This window comes from Tamandua tetradactyla, chromosome 19 (assembly GCF_023851605.1).
Source record: "Tamandua tetradactyla isolate mTamTet1 chromosome 19, mTamTet1.pri, whole genome shotgun sequence".
Lineage (NCBI taxonomy): Eukaryota > Metazoa > Chordata > Mammalia > Pilosa > Myrmecophagidae > Tamandua > Tamandua tetradactyla.
In genome coordinates this window covers 5591978-5613068 of record NC_135345.1, presented here as the reverse complement: position 1 = coordinate 5613068, position 21091 = coordinate 5591978, and the positions used below count along the sequence as shown (strand labels likewise).

Below are 21091 nucleotides of genomic sequence, written 5' to 3'. Positions count from 1 at the left end.
GCTGCTCCCAGGTGGGAGAGTGTGGTGCCGATACATCGAGGAGTTTTTAAAATGCTGATGGACTGCGATCCAAAGGTGTCTTTGGACGTCTGTCATCTGACACGTAAAGTGCATTTTCTCTCCAAAACGGTGCTCTTTCTTGTGCATCGCAGCAGAGAGACAGCATTCTATTTAACTCGTGGTGGGAATGAAGAGGCTACATTTGCAGAGGCAAAATGAAATCATTGTAATATTACTGTTCAATGAACCAGATGTACTCAAAAGAAGAAACAATGATTTTTATTAATTTTGGATGTCGGTGCTTAAGGAAAAACAGATTTAGTTAGATTTCATTAGAAGAGGCTGTGGTGGTAGAAGGAGGCTTTTTGCTGTGTCTGAGGGGGATTTCTTGGTACTATGTAAGGATTTAGATGTAGCTGGTGATGTGCTTTGCTATGAATAAAGCCAGATCCAGGCTGAGTTGGTCATTAAAAAAGTATATATTTATATATATAGGTACATGACCCAAGATGCTGCCGGGTCACTTAGTCCCTTACAAGGAAAGAAGGCTGGGGATAGGAGAGGCAAGGGGTCAGATAGTTCCTTTCATTGGCCACTGAGTGGCACTGTTAGCATAGAGCAGCTTGGTTGCTCTTTGGTGTGTGTGTGTGTGTGTGTGTGTGTGTGTGTGTGTGTGTGTGTGTGTGTGTGTGTGTGTGTGTGTGTGTGTGTGTTGTGCATGGGGTGGGAGTGGGGTTGGAAGCAAGGACCTGAAACAGTCTCAGGGAAGGAGTATGTGCTGTCAGGTGTTTGTGCTATTGAGTGTTTTGATTAGGAGAGTGGATTTGCTGTCCCAGTGTCTGGATTTGAATCCAGCTCTTCCACTTAACTGGCTCAGGGCTTTCCTTCCTTTGCCTCCTGCTCCTCCCTTGCAGTGTGTGGCTCACTCCTTTCACTCCACGCAGCCTCGCTGGATTGGTCTCTCCCATCAGTCCTGGCTATGTGGCCACGTTTCTTTCTCCAACCCCCTGTGCATGACCCTTGCACTCCTGCTGTCGCCCTCTTCATTCTGGGCCTACTCAAGGGATGGATTCTGCAGCACCGGTTTCTGTGGTTAGACTTTTATGTATTGTACCCGCCGTTGTTGATTCCACCAGGGAAAAGGAGAATGCAGTTCTGTTTCTCAGCAGGAACCAGCTTGTCCATCTCCATCTTTTCCTGCTCTTCCCCATTGGCTCTTTACCCTCGGCCACTCCTTGCAGTCCATTTCTTTGCATCCATATTGCTACCGCTGTTTTGTGGGACACTTTCTCTTCTTCAGTGGCAGGGACCCACACATGGCTGTATTGGCTACTTCTGGGCTATTGCAGAAAGGACAGAGCAGGGACATGGGATGTGGGACAGGGCTGGGACCGGGAGGTGTCCCTGACCTCCTCTGGGCATGGGAAACCTTTTGGCCAGGAACCTGGGATCTGGAGAAGGGTCTTTAGGGTGACTGATTTGCTGCACAGACAGCGTTTCAGGAGTGGGGGGCCATGTCCTGTCTGCCCCTGGGCAAGACCTGAACCTGGCACCCAAATTAAGCTCTTTGCCATTTCCGTCCTGGGAAGTAGAAAGTGGTGGTTCTGGGTTGGAAGTTCTGAAATGACCACTTTTTGCCCTTTTGGAATGTTCGAAAAAAGGAATAAAAGAGAAAAGAACTCTTTGATTTCTTCATCTCTGAAGATAAAAGCTCAAGAAATTTGTCAAAGAAGGCTAATGGCCCAGGAGTACTTTAGTCTGTCTGGTTGGAGCTGCTCTGGGGAAGATGGTCATTGGTCCTGGAATTGACAAGAACTCACGCCATCTCTTTTGCCAAGCAAGGCCCTGAGTGGTGGTCATGATGGTTTCTTTGTCGATGGGTGGGGCAGGATGCTCTGGGGCTGCGGAAAGGAATCAGGGTTTCCTTGCTCTGAGTTTGGGTTCCAATTTCGGCTCAGCCCTTTCAAAGCGTGGGGACGAGGTAAGTAACTGTATTAATTCAGGTTCTCTAGAGAAACAGAATCAACAGGAAATACTCACAAATACAAAATTTATGAAACTATCTCACGTGACCACAGGAACACAGAGTCCAAAATCCGCAGGGCAGGCTGTGAAGCCGACGATTCCGAGGGAGGGTCTGGGTGAATTCCACAGGAGAGGCTCGCCGGCCGAAGCAGGAAGGAAGCCTGTTTCTTCTGAATCGCCTTTAAAAGGCTTCCTGTGATTAGACTGAGCACCACTCATTGCAGAAGACGCTTCCCTTGGCTGATTACAAATGGAATCAGCTGTGGATGCAGCTGACGTGATCATGATTTAATTCTATGAAATGTCCTCATAGCAACAGACAGGCCAGCACTTACCCAACCAGACAAACAGGTACCACCACCTGGCCAAGTTGACGTGTGAGCCTGACCATGACAGTGACCTAGCTTGCTGGGCCTCTGTGTTCTCACCTGTGATAATGATCACGGTCCCATGGGGTTATCGTGAGGCCTGAGGGGTAGGGTGCTGCAGTGAGCTCATTGGAAGAGCAAAGGGCAAAGAGCGAAGGCCAAGTCCACGCCTGGCATCATTAATGCACCTGTGTGCAGCTTCCGGCACCAAGGATGCGCCTTCTGTGCCACCACCAACGGGGCTCCGTGGATGCCCACCACCGCCCCCCAGCAGCAGCGCCAGCTTCCACCTGCTCTCCGAGAAGGAAAGAGGAGAGGAAGAGCACACCGTTGAGCTTAGTTCTAATCAGGCTTTACTCCTGTAAAAAATGTTTTACCAGCAAATTACTGAGATGAGCCCTTCCTAGGGATTCGTAATTTGTCTGATACATAACACGTGCTATCCAGGGTGTCAGTCGGAATGAAAGATCAGCTCTAATTTGCTGGGGAGCATGGAGGTTGGAGTGATGGTAATTAGAAGTGATTATCTTCTCCGGATTCTGCCAGACTCCTCGGCTCCCTTCCCTGTGCTCCAGGTTGGAACTGAACAGTGGTTGGAAACAACGGGTCCTGCTCAGGGGCCTCGCTGCCCGAAGAGGTTGCCTTGCCCCTCTTTCCTGGGCCCGGGCCCCTTCTGGACTGTTAGGGGCTGCCTCTGCTGGTAGCCCTGACTTCTCAGCCCTGTTCCCTGTTAAAATCCTGAAGCTGTGACAATGCCTTGCCTTGAAGAGGCAGCGGGGATGAACTCGACAATCAGGGTACGCCTGCCTGCACTCTGCACGGCTGTTTGTGGAGACCCTCTGTGGGCAGCTGCTGCTGGCAGGGCAAGTGCGTTTTAAACCCAGCTTTGACCCGCCATCAGGGCTCCCAGATGAAACACAGGAGGCTGCTCAGTTGCATTTGGGTTTCAGATAAATAAATACTTTTTCATATCAAGTAGGTCCCAAATAGTGCAATGACTGAGCTAAGGAAATTATTCATTGCTCATCTGAAATTCAAATTCAAATATTGTTTGGGATATGCGGATATTGCAAGTTGTTTATTATTTGAGAGGACTGTGGGAAGGTGGTAGAGTAGGACACTCCAGGAATCCATCCTTCCACCAAAACAGCTATTGAATTGCAGGAACTAATTTGGAATCTGGAGTGTATTGGAACACTGCGCAGCATCCAGGGAATCGCTGGATGAAGAGGCTGGTAAATGACAGTTAATGTCAGTGTATTTCACCACCCATCCCCCATCCCCAAGCTACCTCCCCCCCACCCCCAGCCAAGTGTCTGCAGCCTGGGCTCCCCATACAGCTTGCAGGTGTCGGGGTGGGCTGTAAGGACCAAGTCCCCTAATATCCAGGGGTGTGGCCTGGTCACCAGTCTGCACTTGACCAGCTTCTTCGGATCCCTGGGGACCTGGCTCTAGGGCAGCCAACTCCACTCCCCTCAGGCAGAACTGGCAGAGGATTCTGAAAGGGGCAGCACCTCTTTCCTATGCATTCAACATTTGGAACAAAGGTAGTTTGGAAAGTTCAGATTGATGGCTCTAGCCAGCAACAGTGAGCGTAGCAGCCCCAGTGGAGTGGGAGAACTAGATTTCCAGAGTTATGACAACATGATACTCAGAATGTCCAGTTCTCAACAACAACAAAAAAAGAAAAATGTAAAGCATGCAAAGAAAGTGGAAACTATGGCACTTTCGTAGGAAAAAAGAACTTGCTGGAAAGCACCCTAAGGAAGCTCATACGTTGGAGCTATTAGCTGAAGACTTTAAGTGTCTTAAATTTGTTCCATGAGCTGAAGGAATCCATAAATAGAGCTAAAGGAGATTAGGAAAACACTGTGAACAAAATGCAGAGAGGAAAATTATAAAAGGGAACCAATCAGAAACTTTGGAGCTGCAAAGTACAGTTTAGATAGATTCAATAGAAGATTTGAACAAGCAGAAGAAAGGACCAGTGAACTTGAAGAGAAAACAATGGAAATATCCGGTGTGAGGAACAGAAAAGGAAAACAACGAAAAACGAACAGAGACTGAGGGACCTGTGGGACGTCATCAAACAGATCAACATACCCATCTACCGAGTCCCAGAAGGACAAGAGAAAGAGAAGGGACAGAAAAACGATCTGAACCAATAATAGCCCAAACTTCTCAAATCTGGTGAAAGGACTCACCACCCAGGAAACACCGTCCGAATGGGATGCCCCAGGGAGCCCCTTTGCAGGCTGGTGGCAGCGGATGGCTGGAGAGTCACTGGAAGGACGCTTGGCCCTGGCCTGTTCGAGGGTGTCGTCATCTGTGGTTCCCCAGCTGCGCCTTTGGCCCTGGCTGTTGTTTTCTCCTGCTGTGAAGGGTCTGAGTTCAGCCCACCAGGTCCCCACCGGCCCGTGTGACATTTGCTTGTGCCTCCGGCTGCAAATCTGGGGGCTTGACATTCCCCGTCCTTTGTGTCACCTGAGGCCGCTCTCTGAGACATGGAAGTTGCCAGAGCTTTAGGTGTAGGTCCTGGGTTTGGGTGAAAGCTAGGCCTTGCTGGAGAACTGAGGCTCAGAGACAGGGGTTGTGATTTGTTCCCTGTGTTGAGGGGTCCCCGAGAGCACCCCAGGCTCAGTGATTCCTTGGGGGGCCTCACGGACCCAGCATGCAGTTGTGTTCATGGTTGTGGTGTATTACGGTGAGAAGATAGAAAAGCCACGACGGAAGCACGCATTTCCGTGATCCTCTCCCCATGGGGTCACACAGGACGTGCTTACCTCCCCAGCTACAAGTTGTGACAACACCTGTGAAATGTCATCTACGAGGGAAGCTCCTTAGAGGCTCATGACAGGGCTTTTTCTGGGGGCTGGCCACATACCCCCCACTGCTGGCCCCTGCCAAGATTCCAGCCTCCCAGAAGGACAGCAGGCACTCTGCCAAATCTAGGCACAGGGAGCCTGGCTTCGCAGTAAGGGGAGGTGGGAAATCCCGAAATCCAAGTTGCGAGATGCCAAGCCAGGGCCCACCTTGCAAGCTGACCTTCCAGAGGGCAGTGGCCAGGTCAGCTGCATCCACCCTTTTCTGTACATCCCCCCAAAGTAGCAGAGCCAGATCCTCAAATCTGCGGTCTTCAAATCCACCCGCTTTGTGCCAGCCTGGAGGAGCCCTGCCAGGATGAGGGTGTTTGTGGCGGGAGCTGGGGTGGGGGTGGGAGTGGAGGGGTCAGGAGACTCACGACCCGAAAGCTAGCCCTCGCCCTTTCTTCAGTGTTGGATCAGTGGCTTCCCTCCCCCGCCGAGTCCCCTCTGCCTGTTTTGTCCTTGTTTATCCCTGACTTGGTCCCGTCTCTCTGTGGGGAGCAGGGGGACGGTTCCCATTTCCCAAGCACATGGCAGGTCCCCCCACGCCTCCTGCCAAGTTTGTGTCCCTGGAGCTGCCAACACCCTGCCTGGCTAAGGCCCCAGAGCCCTGTGGAGGCTGGTCTACTTGGAAAGGGTCTGTTGGTGGGTGTTTTTTTTTTTTTTTTTAATTCATACATTGACCCCACGTAGTTATTTATCTCCAAAATCATTCTCAGGATTCATGGGTGAAGGCTCTTAAATGGCCTTGCGTTTCGCTGCTGACAGCAGGCTGCGGGTGGAACGCGGCGCGGTTCCAGGCCTTGATTGCGTTCACCTCTGGACGGGCTTTGGTCCTTGTTCTCTCCCGGTCGCCTGGTCCCCTGGTCCCCTCGGGCCACGGCCGCTGCATGCTAAGTGCAGGGTGCCCGGGGAAGGCCTGCCAAGCCCTTTCAGGGCTCCTGCTTTCTCAGGGGCGGTGAAAGGCGTGGAGCAGGCTGGGTGCGGGCTGGCCTTGGCACTACACCCCGGTTCTGAGCCCCCCCAGGCCCAGCGGCGCACCCTGGGAAGACGGCGCCCTGGCAGCCCCGCCTCGGTGCTATTGCCCGGCCTCCCCTGCCCCCCTCCCCAAACCCTTGTTTAAGCAATTAGGGGAAATCCTTTTTAGGCAATTAGGAAAAAGGCAGAGGCAGCCAAAACAGGCTCCCCCACATTTTTGTTCTGCTGAGTGGAAAGTTAGCAGAATGTGGGTGAGGGAAACCGTGGGCTTTAATATGTGGATGTGCTGGGTAGGGGGACGTGGAGGCCCGGCCTGCCCACTGGGCCCTGGGCCCCCCTCTTGGCAGACTGGGTGGGAGAATGGGGGAGGAGGAGGGAACCGAGGTGGCCGCCTGTCCTGCTGGGTGTGGAAGGAAGGAGATGGATGGCACGGGACCCCCCCACTCTGCCCTGTCCCCTGCAGCCCCCGGAGGACAGAGAGAGCAGGGGGAGGCCGGGCTGCTCCAGCTCCTTCCCTCTGGAGCTCTGCAGGAGCCTGGCAGCAGCGGCTGAGGAGCAAGGACTTTGGAGTGAGTCCTTCCGGTCCGGACACCTGCTCCACCCTCACCGGCCGGGCACCCCCACCCACGGGGCCTCCTGGCCAGAAAATGGGATGATAACCCAGGCAGGGTGATAAGGCGATGGGGAAGCACTTGCATCACCTGTCTTGGCGCTCAACAAATGTAGGCACTAGCGTTACTAGTATTTCTGGGTTTTGGAGATGGTCCAGTGTCCCTCTAGGCACCCATTATTTCGGGACAAATGTGGGATTTTTGTTGTAGAACAAATCTGTTAGCACAGACTGATTTAATTTCCCTCACAAGCAACTCCAGCTTTAGACTCAGAGAGACCCAGATTTCAAGGTCAAACCTGGCTCTCAGCAGACACAGCCTCTTGCTGCATTCCTTGGAGCCTCAGTTTCTCCGTCTGTAGAGTGGGAACAGTGCCAGAACCTCCTGCTTAGGTTTGGGGTGAGCATTGCACAAGCAATTGTGCGTAGGGTGCATAGTGAGCTCCTGGCCCGGACTTGCCCTTGCTGGGTGTCAGTTGCTGCCACTGTTGTTGTAGGGTGCAGTTTTACTATTTATTTCCTCATCAACCCCAGTGCCTGGAGCAGGGCTGAGTATGGAGTCTGCACTTGGGGAACATGGAGCTGAAATGAGTGGCTGACCCTTGGCAGAGAGGGGGCACCTGTCCCGGCCAGGGGTTAGGCACTGGGCATGTCTCTGCAGTGTGGCCGGGGGAACCATCCCCCTTCACAGATCAGTGATGGCTAATGACTTATCTGGGGTCACAGGTCACTGGGCTCCCAGTATGAAGGATTGAATGGGATGGTTCAAGCAATGCGGCTGCCAGGGTGTGGCCCTGGGAGCACCCGCTCACCGGTTGGTCACTGGCCGTGCACCCTGGGATGACCCTGGTGCCTGCAGCTCCCTGTCCAGCTGCCGTGGATGATGCACATTTTGCCACCGCGGTAAGATCCCAGCAAGGCCCTGTGTGCAGATGGGCTCAGACCTTCCTGGCTCCATTTGGACAAAGGGTCTCTGTGATTGGCTTCGTCCCATCTTTTGGAAACTGTAACTGCTAAACGTTTAATGGAAACCAAAGATCCTTTCCTGGCCTGCCCCCCGGCACCTGGGTCTGCGGGCAGGTGGGGAGCCCCTGGGTGGGGGGCATGGGGAGGCCCAGGGTTCTGGGGTTCTGCTGGTGTCTGAGCCCCTGGCGGTGGGCTGGGGAAGGGTCTGAGGTCTGCGGGCGAGGCTGGCTCTGACCGAGCAGCCTGCGTGGACAGCAGAGGGCCTGGGAGACCCGGGTCCTGTCCCAGGGCTGGCATCAGCTCAGGAGCCGTACGTCATGGGGATGGAAGATCCCCTGGGGTGACCCCAGCACCCACAAATGGCCCTGCAGGTGCTGGGGCTCCCCAAGCCTCCGCTTCTGAGGGCGCCCCCAAATCCCAATGCCTTGAAGCACCATGCCTCCCACATGGCATCTGCCACAGATGATGTTTTCCTTTCGTCGCTTCTGGAAGATGTCCCCAAAACCCACTGGGTTGCTGGGTTTGGCGGGGGAAATGGGATGAGGCTCGTGCTTGAGACTCCTGTTTTGCTGCCTTAAGTCGAGCCTCAGAGCTCGAGGGGCTGAGGGTCCAGTGACCCCGGGCAGCCCTGAGAGGGAATCGTCGCGGGAGGAGCAATCAACTCCAGAAGTAGGCAGCTTCATTTGAAACTGGGGAGAGGGAGAGGAGGCAGTGGATTCCACGGTGCAGGCCATCAGCACGTGGGACCTGGAAGGGGTCCTGGGGAGACCCCTGGCGAGAGGAGGACAGATGTGGCCAGGAGACTCGTTTCCGGAAGGGGCCTGCGAGCAAGACCCGGGAGGGAAGAAGGGGGTTGCAACACGTTGGGACCACAGGCCCATTGGCCCAGTAGAACTTTCTGACTCCCAAGGGTCCTTCCCGGCCCGGTCTTGGGTCAGCATGCAGGAAGAAACACAGAAGGCCTTCGAGTCTTAGGGGTGCCTGTGGAGCCACCCAGGGCTCAGGAGATGATGGCAATCGGTGCCTGTGGGCCTTCGGGTCCCTCCTCACGAGCTGACCCATTTTGTTAAGAAGAGTTTGGAGAATCAGTTAGTCAATCTGCTCTGATCGCCAGCTGTGTGCTCAGTGCAGGCCATTCAATACAGAGGGAGGGTTGGAGGTAGAAGAGGGTCTCCCTTAGTCCTCATGACACTTGGGGGAGAGGGGTGACCCCTGTTTAATGATGAGGAAGCTGAGGCTCTGGGAAGTGAGACCCCAAGTCTAAGGTGACAGTGTTGGACCTGTATGTGCTAAGTGAATGCTGGGAATGGCTAGAGCAATCATGGAGGACTTCCTGGAGGAGTTGCTAGGAGAGTTGGGGGAGGATTTGGATCAGTGTGGTTGAGACACAAGGGGATTCCAGAAAAGAGGAGAGTGTGACCAGAGAGTGGGATAGTGGAACCTGCTGGGTCTCTTCATGCAAGGATGAGGCCGCAGGGCCTGCTGGTCACCAACTCCTGTGGTGGCTGGTGAAGGAGGCAGAGGGTAGCAGCCTGCAAGCTGAACACATCACATCTCAGTTGTAAGAAGCTGAACTCGTTTCTAACACAGTACAGCAGTCCTGGTAATGACAAAAAAATAGACAGTGATGTGATCGATTATTCACCGAGCACCTACTGTGTGCCAGGCTCTCTGCTGGGCCCACCCTCCTGGACTCCTATCCTGGAAGACTGTTGACCAAAGCCTCAGATGCTCAGTGAATGCTTACCTGTGCTTCCTCTGTGCCAGGTGCGATGCTGGAAACAACTCTGTGTGGCAGTAATTATCATTGCACCCATTACACAGATGAGGAGATTGAGGCTCACTTGCCCAAAGACATGCAGATACTAAGCAATGGAGCCAGGGTTTGAGCTCAAGGCTTTTGAAAAGGTGTAGAGATGATAAAGGAAGGTCCCTATCCTGTGACGCAGGTGTTATTGGGGGGTGGGGTCCCCAAGCTCTGGAAAGTGAAACCACCAACAGCACACTGGGGAGAAGGCCTCATCTCTGAGGCTGGTACCCTCAGCTCCTGCACTGTGGCCCCTCTGCCAGCTGCAGTGGCCCTGCTGTGACCTCCCGAGCTCCGTAAGACCTGGGACCCAGGAGGAGCCTGGCTGGGTAGGGGATGGGGTTCGTGTGACCCTGTCTGTGGCCCTCACTCACCCCCGGCACCCCAGCAGTCCTCTGTGGAAATGCCAGCATCTGGTAGGGGGCAGAGTGGAGGGGTTGCCAGACAGGTGATGTAAATCAGTGGAGTGCAATTGGGAGTGGTGAGAAGTGGGGCAAACCAGAGAGAAGCCCTCTCTGAAGGTATTCTAACCCAAAGAAGTTAAGATTATGGGCCAGATTTGGCCCTTGGGCTCCAGTTTCTGACCTCTGAGTCCTGAGATGAACTCTGTCCCCGGGGGATACCTGTGCCAGCGCTTGGGCTGGGAGAGTCTGGTGAAAGCAGGGCACTGAGTGCCCGTTTGGCCACAGTCACGGTTGTGCTTCTGATCTGCCTCCAGTCATGTGAGGCAAGCCGGGGTTTGTCTGTCTACAAATACCAGACAGACAGGAAAGTGTGGTCTCTGACGAGGCCGTGCAGGGAGCCCAGGCTATGGGGTCAGAGAGTCCAGGGTGGAGTGCTGGCCTGTCTCCCAGCTGCAGGGATTCCAGACACTGTTCCTTTATCGTTGGGCTGTGGAGGATGGCGGCACGGCACACATACCCGGCATGGTTCCCAGCAGATGCGCCGAGAAGCGCAGCTCTCCTCTCATCTCTGCCGAAGTAAAGAGGGCGCAGATGAGACACCCTCTCAGGACTCCTGAGAGTCCCCGAAGCAGATGCTGGGCATTGCACCCTGTTTTATGGATGAGTGGAATGAGCCCTGAAGAATTGGCAGGACTTTTCCAAAGGTTGTGGGGAGGCTGGGACTTGGACGTGGGGCTCTGGCCGCTGGACTCTCTTGGCACCCAGGGTGCTGGCTGGAGCCCGCGATGCTGACTCACCCCCCTGATCTAAACCCTCCCCGGGAATGCCTCAGCCTGGTGGACAGAGCAGCTGAGTCTGCATCTCAGGCCCCATGGTGACTCTCCCAGGTGTGTTTCGCCTGGCTGCTGGGTTCTCTTCAAAAGGGACTATACCCAGTCCCTGGGTATCCTGTGATTCCCTGAAACTCCATTTTAAGGGGTGCTACATAGCCCATCAGTAATTCCACACTGCTCTGTCCTCAGCATAGACAGATAGCAGCCACAGCTAGGCAGAAGATGCCAGAATCAAGTGCCAGAAGTTTCCATGATTTGGTGCCCTCCTGGATCTGGTTCCAGGAAACTGGCTGCACCCATTCTGGGAGCCCCTTCCCTTTTGTCCTCTTGCTTTCATAGGAATCTGTATCCCTGCATCTAATATGTAGATTTCAGTGTTCAAAGGTTAAAAGTCATATAGCTGCCTTCCCTGCCCAGCTCTTTCCCAGCCCTCTTTGGCTCCCAGACCAAATATTTCTGGGTCCTTCCAGGGACCAAGTCGACGGGCCCCATAAATGGATCAAAGCCAGAACATTCACATCGGGACAGGGTGAAGTGGCTGCGGGCCTTTGGTGCTTCAACCCTAAGGGAGCGATGGTGGAAATGCGGCAGCATCAGGGAGGCCTAGTCCAAGAGAGACCTCTTCCCCTTTGGCCCTGCTGTTCTTTTCCCCCATCAGCACTGCCATCATCATCATCATCACTGCCCCTGCCCTTCTCCACTGGTCAGAATCCTTCCACCCTTCCAGGCTCAGCCCACTTGCTTCCTCCTCCAGGCAGCCTCCTCTGATTCCCCCTCTTGGAGTCCTGTCTGCCTCTGCCTCCCCCACGAGCCTACTGCATGTCCCCTGCAGAGCTGGTGCTCAGAAAGGGTCTGCTTGAAAGGCAGCATGATATTTGGTAAGAGGGGGTGACATGCCTGCTGTGACCCCAGTTGGGTGTGTGCATGTTCTCCATTGCTTCCTGTGTGCACCGGTCATTGGTGAAACCCCAGGTCCAGGGTCCTGCCGGCCTTGGTTTCAGCGGAGCCCAGTGTGGCCAACTCAGAACTGCACACTGCAGGGATGCTTCTGTCTTTCATGTCTGAGTGTTTATTGGAGGCTTTAATGTGTCTGGGTAATGAAATCCATTATCTGGTTTTCAGTGGAATACTTAGAAAAGAAAGTTATTGGAGTGAATAAACAATGCAATATTTGTACCCAAACATCCCTTTAAAATATAATGAAAAACATTTCTTTAACACTTGCAGCATTTGGGTCGTTTGGCCAGCCATAAACAGAGTCATAAAACAAAACGAAGAAGCAAACCTATTAGTCCTCGTAAGGATGTTTCCCATATATTTTCTTTGGAGGATTTGGGACATAAACTCACAGTGTTGGAAGGGCCCCAGGGCTCGGCTGGACCTGTGCTCTCTGTGCGGCTGGAAAACGGAGGCCCAGAAAGTTCTATAGCCAGAGGGAGCCAGGGCCCAGCCCAGAGTGGCCCAACTCGGCTGTCTGCCCGAGGGAGCTTAGACAAGGCTCTTCTTTGCTGGGTCTCAGTCTCCACATCCTGAAATTGGGACGCTGATGATGTCACAGCAGCACCCCCCCCATGAGGGCTGTCATGGGGGTCAAATAAGATGGTGAGTGGGAAGTGCTTTGTAAAAAAGGACTGAGAAGTTGTTGATGGCTCCTTTTCTTATTCCTAAAATCCACCTCCAGGAGGGCATAGTTCCACCATGTCACCAGAGCCCCTTCCCAGCCCAGTAACTTAAAAAGCCAAATGCCTCCCTCCATGCCGTTCATGAAGACACCCTCCTTCCCTCCGGGGAAGAGGAGCCGTGGGCAGGGAGGTCTGCAGACCTGGGGTGTCCTCCCCGCCCATGAACTGAGCCTTGGCACTCACGTGGCCACAGCAGGCCACGCGGATCTGTGAAGGGCACCGCCAAACCCCAGCTCAGCCGCTTACTGATTAGTGGCTGCAGGTTGTTCCCAGGGGGCTGGCAGGAAGATTGTGCAGGGTCTCTGCTCTGCCAGGTGGAGGCTTCTCTGCACATATTCATTAAGGCTCAGGCTTAACCCTCCTCTGGTGAGCACAGTGCAGGGTACGGGAGAGGAAGAAAGTCACACTTGTTCATCCCAATATTTGGGTTTGGCCTTAGCTGTGTGACCTTGGGGAAGTTACTTAACCTCTCTGGGCCTCAGATACCTCATCTGTAAAAACAGAAGATGATCTTTCCTCTGAGGTTTCTTGGGTAAATTAGGGATAGCATCCATGAACTAGTTGGCAGGAGGAAAGTGTTTCCTAAATAGTAGCAATGAATAAATAAGAATTAATTAATGATTATTACAAACCAGGTGACCTTTGGCCAGGCACCTGGCTTGTCTTGTCTTATTCCCGGTTTTCTCCCCTGTGAAAGGACAGGACCTGACTGGTTGGTTTTTAAAAGGCCCTGCCCTTTATTCAATCTCATTCCTTTACATGTATTTTGTAGTATTTGTAATATATGAAGCCCTATATTTAATCAGACTTTTTTTCAAAGCACCTTATCGCCTTGAGAGCTGCGAATGCTGCACAGCTGGAGAGTTCCCGCCAGGGCAGCCTCCGCATTAGGCTGGGCAAGAGGGTCACCCGGGGAGTGCGGCCCCTGAGGGCTTGGGCCAGGCATGCGTCCTGAGGGGCATCAGATCAGGCCAGCAGGGTTTGACCCCTCTTTCAGAAACATTATGGGTCCCTGAACATTTACTGTGAAATAGTTTGGTAGTGGCACGTGAGATGATAAGGATTGTATCAGTCAGGATGTCTAGGCAATGCTGCAGTAACAAACAGTTCCCAAATCTTAACAACTTGCTGTTATCCCTTGTGGTCCTGTGGGTCAACTGCTCTCAGCTGCATGATTCTCACTTGAGTTATTAGAAAACTTGACAGGGCTGGACATCCCAGAGGGCTTGTTCACTCCCACATGGTGCCAGGGAGGGCAGGGCTGGAACGGCTTGGGGCTGGCTGGTGCAGCGCTCTCCCTGTGTAGCTGCTTCACGTGGCTTGAGCTTCCTCAAAGCGTGGGCTTCTCAGGGCCCCCAGCACAAGTGTCCCCTGAAACAGAAAGTGGAAGTCCTGGGACCTGAAAGTGGCAGTTCCACTTCAGCTGTATTCATGGTCCGAGTTGTCACAGAGCCTGCCGGGGCTCATGAGGAGGGGCAGAGACCCCACTTCGTAGTGGGAGGAATGTTAAAGAATCTGCAGCCATCTTTCCTTTGCTGGAGCCGCCGTGTGTGAGCTCTCCTGAACTCCTAGCTAGCCTTCCAAGGGTTGCCTCTCTCAAGCCCCTGAAATATGCTAGGAGAGAGGTGCTCCCATAGCCCCCATTTTGCAGATGAGAACATAGAGATGGAGAGGGCAAGTAGCTTGCTCCAGGCCTTATAAGGGTCTGTGATGGAGGCAGATTCAAACCCAGAACGCTCTCTTCCTTGGCTGGAGCGCAGACCTGTGTGAGCCACCTGTAAAAAAGGCTCCGGGAGCCACAGATTTCTCCTCTCTGGTAAGAGCTGGGATTTAGCAACTGACCTTTATTCATTGTGTCCCATGAGGGAGCAGAGCCCATGTGGGGCGCGCCTCTGCCCTGGGCGGGAGCCGAGAGCACATCTTACATAAGAAAGGGGGGTGGGGTGAAGGTCTGCTCCAACTCACAGTTTTCCTATCACCTGGGCCTCTCTTTGTCTTTGAAGGCTTCTCTTCTGTAGGCTGCTCCATACATAATTAAAAAATAAAAAATCCCCCGCACATCACAGATCCCCTTTCATGGGCAACACGCCGGCCCCTATGGTGCGGTTGAAAGTGAACCGGCTTATTCTGGAGACATTTTGTTGTGAGTATTAATAAAAACAACATGCATTTTTGTGTGTTTCCATAGAGATTTCCCAAGATTTATGTCCCCAAGACATATCTTTGGATCCTCTGGAATAATTATCTTCCAAATGTCCCCTGATGTTCTGCAGGTCTCGCCGGCTGGGAGGCGGATGCCGCGGGTATTTGTGGATGAAATTTCAAAAGGGTGGGCTCAGCCAGGCCCGAGGTCTTCCACGTCCCGAAGGAACATGAGGTGTCGGGGTACAAAGCGAATGGGTGGAACAGCATATGGGGTGCAGGACTGTCATATGTGCGGCTGGGGATGTTTAAAAGATGACACGCGTCTGCCAAGAACACTGGGTTCCCTAACGCTGTGCAGCTTAATGAGGGCAGCTGGACCTTTTACCACAGGCAAAGAAAACTGAGCCTTTTAATAAAGTCTCGCTGCCTGAGCCGCCACAGCCCCAGGGCAGGCTGACCAGCGGCCGAGAGCCAGCTGCCACATGCAGAGTGGAACTGCGGCGGCGAGGACACTGAAGTGCGGTTAGCAGGGCAGGACTCTTGTCCCTGCTCCAGTGACTTGGGGTAAGGCAGAAGTCTTTGGATCTGTCTCCTCATCTGTAAAGTGGGTGCATTAAGTGACAGAAGCCCAATTAAAACTAAAATATAAAATGGGGGGGGTGTTTATGTGGATTATGTAATTCCTGGCATGGCTTGATCCAGGGGTTCACAGCATGTCTTCTGAGCTCGGTTCCTTGCTCTGGTTCTGTCTCTGGGTTCTGCTAGGTGAAGGGATTTGTCCTGGGGGGTAGTGAGGCATCATCATAAAATTTGATTAGGGGATTTGACTGGGTTTTGTAAGAAGATGGAGACAAATGAATGTCAACATTGCAAGGTGTGGAAAATGGGACGGTATACAGGAAAATCACAATCAGTGCGAACGAGGGTCCATAGTCAACAGTAACAGTGTAATATGCTTCCACTGAATGGAACAAAGGCTTTATGCCAAAGCTAAGGTCAACACGTGGGGGTATGGGGGAGGGGCACGGATGCTTTGTGAAGACAAGAAGGTGTCTTCATACATATCCGTTAGGGTTAGGTTGGCAAGGAGGAGAGGTAGAATGGACGCTGGGGGACCACATTCTGAGGACAAATGCCTAACAGGCTTCTTCACACTCTGGGGCAGGTACCCCATTAGGTAACGGCCCGTACCCTGGGCCAGGCCCTGTCCCAGGGCGGAGAAGGGGCAGACCTGGGAGCAGGACGCTCAGGCGGTGGACGGGACCAACTCACTGAGGCTTTGTGGAGGGGTGAGCTCTGTGGTAGACCCCATGGGGGTCTGCCCCAGGGGGGAGAAAGCAGGAGCTCTGGGGTCATGGGCACCCCTGCAGACCCCGCCTTCTGCCTCATACCAGCTATGGGAGTCTGAGAAAGTCTGGCCGCCTTTTTGGGCCTCGGTTTCCCTATCTGAGAAAGGGGAAGGGATTGGGAGGGTGCAGGCAGCGTCCCTGTTGCCAATTAGCCTGAGACGTGGGGCCCCAAAACCATGCTTTGTCAGGGCCCCAGTCTCCAGCCCGGTATGAGCAAGCCCCAAACCACCCTAAAAAGTCACTGGGCGTCCCATAGCTGGCTCTTTCCCCACCGAGTCACTGACAGCAATAGAGCTGGGGTCAGCCTAAGTGCATGTGTTTCATAGCTGGGAGGGAATAGTGCAAACTGGAAAAGGAAAAGAATTAGCAAGAGCAGGGAAAGGAGACACTTCAGATATTAAGTGGGTGAAGAAGGATGCTTTCTTGGGCTGAGTTGCCCCCCAGCAAGAGTGAGGGGTGGAGGCTGCCTGGTTCTGGGTGCCTGTGGCTGTGCCCTGGGGAAGGACCAGTTCCTGTGTGCTGTGGGACTCACAGGCAGCAGTCGTGGGCAACCTGAGGCTCTCAACCCTGGGGAAATTGTCCCTTGTCGCTGGTGGCTGTACAGGCAGCCTGGCCAGATTGGTGGCAGGGTTGGAGCTTGGCCGGGAAGCTTTCCCTGCTTGGGGTCCCAAATTCCCTTGAAAATTGGCTTCAGCGGCCCAGGGAGCTGCCAAAGCCCATCTCCGAGCCATCCAGGCTTCCTTGCACTGTGGGGCACGTATCCCATTATATATTTCGTCCCAATCTAGCCACCAACTCGGACATGACTTTTCAATGTCATGAGTTCCTTCAAAGCAACACAAACTATTAGGCCAGTGGCAAATATATCATATATAAGAAGTACCTCTCATGATGGTTTGTGATGGCGAAAAACCAGAAACTCCCCAAAAGGTTTCCCGGGGAGGGGGCTGCTGTTTAAACACATGCTGTCTCGGAGCCCGGAATAGTCACAGCCATCTTTCTGCCCCAGGGATGACTCCCACAGCAACTCTCATGCAGTGGTACACACACGCTGGTTTATTCTGTTCCTCTATGTGTAACATTGTCGCCTGTGTGTGGTGTGTATGTGTGTTGTGCCTGTGTGTGTGTGTGTTAGCCCTTCCAAACAGCAGGCGCTTTGGACGCTAGTGCTATAAGCTGCCCTGCATACATAGGAATCCTTGGTTATATAAGAGCCAGGGGTGGGGGTGGGTGTTCTGTGGCCTCCCTGGAGACTTGCAGCCAATATTGGCTCCTAAAGGCGCTGACAAGTCCTGTAAAAAGGAAAGCTGCTTACCTTGATTTAACCCACTGCCTTCTAATCTCATGTGATGGTAGGATGCTTTTCCACCTGTCTCTAGGTTCACGTGCCCTGGCACATGCTCTGGGGATTACCGTCACGCAGTTACTGCCGGCCCCTTTCCATGTCCAGCTCTGGGCCTGGCCTTGAGGACACAGCAGTGACCGAGACAGACCAGCCCAGGCCTCACAGGGCTCTTGGGCAACTGATCCATTATCGTCGTGGTCTGGGCTAGAGTGGAGGAAATGGGGGTGTGGTTGCGGGACCTCCTCTGCCCTGGGATGCAGTCGGGAGAAAGGCTTTCTAGCTCAGTGGTTCTCAAAGTAGGTCTCCCGGCACCCAGGCGCTTGCTGGAATGCAGATTCTTGGACCACACCCCAGGCCTGCTGAATTGGAAACTGTGGGTGGGGGTGGAGGGAGGCAGCATTGTGCTTCCATCAGCCTTCCCGGTGATTCTGGTGCTCGCTGGGGTTTGAGAGGCTTGGTCTAGAGGAAGTGGAGTTTCAGCTGAGATTGGAGGGAGGGCGGGTCGCTGGCCAGGTGAGACCTGATGCTGGAGGGGGTGGGGCCAGAGCCTGCATGCCGAGGGTGTCGACTGAGCAAAGGCCCCGCGGCCGGCACCTATGGGAGGTCAGGGAGCTGCAAGGCCAGGGTGGCTGGGGGACACTGCAGTGGGGACAGAAGAGGGTGCCAGACAGGGTGGAGGAGTGAGGCCGGAGTGTGAAAACTTCTCTAGCAAGCTGCAGGTGGGAGGCGGCTGGGGAGGGGCTGCCTCTCCTGCCCCTTAACTTTCTTATATGGTTGAACGTTTTCGTTGGACGTATATGGCTTTTATAATGAGAAAGAAACAAGAAAGCTATTTTTATTTCTTAAAATGTATATCCTCGGGCAGTAAATACTTCCCCACCCACCCTGGCGTGGGGTGGCTCCCCTGGCTCTGTCAGCTCCTAAGGCCACGAATCCAGGGAATTCAGCCGCAGGCTGGATGACAGCCTGTCAGGGTCATCGCGATGCGGGGAGCATCCATGGCAGGGGGCCTGTTGCAGGCAAACTGGATGAACTGCACTCCCCCCAAACCCCAAAATAGATGAGGTTTCTAAAAATTATAATAGTCAAAAGTCTCCAGCAGGCCTGGGTCTTCATGTGTGGTGGTCGTATTTTGTTTTGAATAATTCAAAACAGTGGAGTGGAAAATGCCTACCTGCTCTCCCCCCGCCCCCCCCAGGGCTACGACGTCACTGAACCATGCACAGCCGAGCTCCTGGCCTGGCCAGCTTTGGGCTGTCCCGAGGTGACAGCTCAGGCCATTGCCCCATCTCCCTCCTGTCCCCAGCCATGGTTGGCAACGAGGCCCTAAGCCAATGGAATGGGCTGACGATATATTTGAATGTGGATTAAAGGAGAGGTTTTAGCTTGTATATATATTGCTAGAATACAATTAACAAACTAACCAGCTGTAGGACATACACTAGAGAACGCTAATGTAAACCATGGTCTGTAGTAAGTAGCACAATTATAACATTGTTTCATCAGTTGTAACAAATATACCACCCTGATGCAAGGTGTTAACAATGGGGTGTGTGTGTGTATTAGGGTTCTCTAGGTAAACAGAACTGACACATGTATTGTGTAGATATTTTATTTTTAATAAGAATTGCCTCATGGGACTGCGATGATGGGCTAGTCCAAATTCCGTGGGGCAGGCTGCAGCCTGGAAACTCCAATGAAGGTTTTTGGTTACTTCTCCTGGAGAAGTTGGCTGGCTGAAGTAGAAATGGAAATTCTCTCTTCTGACTGCTGAGATCATCACTTTTGTCAAGGCCTTCAGCTGATTGGCGAGAGTTCTCTCATTGCCGAAGGCAATCTCTTCAGTTGATTGTAGATGCAATCAGCCACAGATGCAATCGACTGACTGATGATGTAAGGGAATACCTCACAGTAACAAACAGGTCATTGCTTGCCTGACCACACAAATGGGCACCGTCACCCGACCAAGTTGATGCATGAAGCTAACCCACACAGCGGCTGTATGGGAACTCTATTTTCTGCATGATTTTTCTGTAAACCTACAACTTCTGCAAAAACACCCACTCCCCACATAACAACAGGGAAAGCCTGGGAAGCTGTCACAGCCCAGAGGTGCCTAAGGAGATGTGACATCATGTGGGACCCTGGATGGGGTCCCGGGACAGAAAAATGACGTTCAGGAAAACTAAAGAACCCTGACTAAAGGTGGGCATTGGCTAGTGGTGATGCGTCAGTACTGGCTTATTGGCTTGACAGATATGTCACATTAGTGTAAGGTGTGGGTGAGAGTGGGTGTGTGTGGGGTGTACAGGACACTTGGTGCTGTCTTTGCAACTTTTCTATGCATCTAAAATGATTCTAAAATAAAAAGTTTATTAAAAAAACCCACAACACCCAGATCAGCCCCTTTCCACATCTGGCCACGAGCCCCTGCCAGTCCTAGTCTGGGATGTGGCCCTAAGGATTTGCAGAGTGAGATGAATCTCCAGACGCACACGTGTGTCTCTAGAGCCTGATGGGTAATTCCCAAACAAGGGAGTCTCCTCTCCTGGCCTTCCAGGGACATTTGACGAAGTCTGGCGCCATTTTTGGTTGTCACCCCTGGGGCAGGAGATGCTACTGGCATCTAATGGGTAGAGGCCAGGGAAGCTGCTAAACTCCCTTCAACGCTGAAGACAGCCCCCCATCAAAAGAGTTATCTGTATCAAAACGTCCATATTGCCGAGGTGGAGGAACCCCATTCCTGAAGGGTCCCCTGGCCCTGCTGGGGCAGTGCTCGTCCCAGCGCTGGTATTTCATGCTGGCTGCTGAGTCCTTCTAGCAGGTTTCTTCCTTAGGGGAGAAAGGACAGTGCTGCGGCTGACACTGAGGTTTTCATACCAACTCCATGGGGCAGGCAGTATGATTATTGTGTTGTCAGACAGATGGGAAATAAGGCACAGAGAGGTTAAGCAACTTCCCTAAAGCCACACAGCTAACAAGTGGCCGAGGTCAGCTTTGAACCCAGGCGGTCTGGTTCCCATGTTGTAGCCGGTATGAATTACCGAGAGCTGGGAATCCCTGTGGGGCAGATTCTGCTGGCACGAGGCTCTGTGCCTGCAATGCACAGGGAGAGGAATGGAGTCTCCCCCGAGAGAGAAGGCCGTGGAGGTGCTGCCTGCCCCCAGCCCAGGCTGCGATCCTCCCCGGGGGTGGCTCCCCCCACCCTTGGATGGCCACAGTCACCGCTCGCCCATGCATCACACTGTAGCTTGGAGCTCAGTGGCCGAGTGGGGCCACCGGCCCCTCCTCCAGAGCCCTGCGGTGCTGTGGAGCTGCCCGGGGGGCTCCCAGCCAGCACGCGCCATGCCATTAGTGTACAGCTCTGGGCATTCGCGGCCATTTGAGAAGCCCAGTGGGAACTAATAAGATTCTAAATTTTTGCGTTTGGGGACCTGTGGAGCAGAAGAGGGAGAAAGGATATTATTAGAATTTGCAAATAGTCCCTCTGGCCCAGGAAGCAGGCAGCTGGCCAGGGGAAGAAGTGATATTTTCGTGAAGGTCCGTCACCTTTCCACTTCCTTCCCAGTGGCACCAGCCAGCAGGACAAATCGACGTTCAGGGGGACAGTTTTGCTTAGGGGTCTTGCCAGAAAGTCTGTTTGAGTCAGCCAAATCTGGTCCCCGGTACCTCCCTGAGGCTCCGAGAGGGCCCAGCATTGGGCCTTGGCTCCAAA

At 53.3% G+C, this 21091-nt stretch overlaps 1 protein-coding gene across 1 annotated transcript in view; it reads left to right on the top strand.

Annotated features, from left to right (window-relative positions):
- The window catches only part of SORCS2 (sortilin related VPS10 domain containing receptor 2), a 539078-nt gene that overhangs the window by 33164 nt on the left and 484823 nt on the right, over positions 1 to 21091 (top strand). The gene's annotated exons all lie outside the window — the stretch shown is intronic.